We start from the raw sequence: 1,791 nt of genomic DNA, 5'->3' as shown, positions 1-1,791 counted from the left end.
TTTACTTTCTCAGAGTTAAATTCCCTTGTGATAAATCAAACCGGCAGTGCCTACTTGTAGGTTTGTGGGGAGATTAAATAAGATGCGCAATGCAAGTAAAGCACCTAGTCCCACACCTGGTGTACTGATGTTTGATAAATGGTAGCTGTGCTACTTTTGCTGCTGCTGCTGCTACAACTACTATTGCTATTACTACTACTACTAGTAGTGCACCATTACCGCTACTCTCAAACCAAAAAGCAGGTTCTTTTTTCTGAAGGGAGAACCATGACAAAACCAGCTGAGGGGCTGGATCTCTAATATTTGGCACTCCACTCCCGCGGCTTGGAGAACAGACTGGATTGGGCACAAACACACATATAAACCTCCATCAAATGCCCAAGCCTCACCAATCTTCACAGCCATCTCCCACTTCTGTAGGCATAAAAGATACAGAGATTGTGCTACTAGTGAGATAAAATAGGCTTTTATAACAGAAAACAAGGATAAAAGATTTTTAAGAACTTAAAGTAATAAAAGTATCTAAAAACAATACTCAAACATGAAATGGTAAGTGGAAATAATGGTTTTAAGCCACTTATTTGTTACAGGGTCTACCACGAGATCAAATTAAATAAGGGAACATACATGAAGAGTAAAAATGATAAAATATTCTGTGAATTAAACACTATAATACAGAAAGAAGTCAATGAAACCTAGAAAGTTAAAGAACAAACAAGTAAAATGTATCATTAGTCAAAATGGCACACTAAAAATATCGACTAGTAAAACGAAGTAGTTTAAAATAAAGAATCTGTGACAAAAACCACATGATGTAAAAACATACAAAAATCTTCTTATGATCAAACCTATCTGGAGAAACAACAGTCTTTTTTTTACATGAAAGGCTGAGGTACATCTTAGAAAAGGACACATGACAAGAGAAGACAGACGCAAGAGGCATGTGTCTAGCCTAAATGTGATGGTCCAGTCACTGAAGGAACAATTCTGAGGACAATGCACACTGTGTCCCTCATCTCTCATATGACAGTGGGAATAAAAGTTAGTACTATTTTACAGCAATTCCTACTAAGAGTTGAGGTTGGGCTCTGGTGACAGGTAGACCTGGGTTCATATCCTGGCTCTACCACTTACCACTTACAAGCTGTGTGAATTGGGACAATAATCCCTCCATGTTTCAATATTCTCATCTATACAACAATGCAACGAACAGTGCCTTCCTCATAAGGTAGCAATGAGATCATCCATTTAAAGGGCTTAGCTTAGCCTGCCCAATTAGCACGAACTCAGTAAATGATAGGTGTTCCTCTTGATATTATTAGCTTAGGTAACAGAAATAGTGCAGGTGGGGTGGAGCCCTTTAGAACATGACACACAGTGTCCTGAGCAGCTAATTGGACTGACAAATGATATAACGGAGATGTGGAGAGACAAGAAATACATGGCCGACGCAGGTACCTTTGACATAAGAGGAAAGGAGGGAAATGACAAATGCCACATAAAATTTGAAGGAAGTTATCAATAACTGTACTTGAGACCCCCTATCCCATAAGGGTAAAACACCACAGGATAAATGTGAGGAGTCTGAAGTTCCTACAGATTGGTTAAGGGGAAAGCCAGAAATATACTGTCTTGTAATGTCTGTCATGGTCATATTTGTGCCCCCAGCCTACTGTGACCTGGAGGAAGATATTACGACAGCTACAGCAGAGTCCAAAGATTAACACGACAGAGACCTTTGGATGAGAAGATGCAGGGCACCAGACTGTCCCCTGTAAATGCTAATAATAG

This window comes from Pteropus alecto, unplaced genomic scaffold (assembly GCF_000325575.1).
Source record: "Pteropus alecto unplaced genomic scaffold, ASM32557v1 scaffold275, whole genome shotgun sequence".
In the NCBI taxonomy this organism is placed as follows: Eukaryota; Metazoa; Chordata; class Mammalia; order Chiroptera; family Pteropodidae; genus Pteropus; species Pteropus alecto.
Note: the sequence above shows the minus strand (reverse complement) of the source record.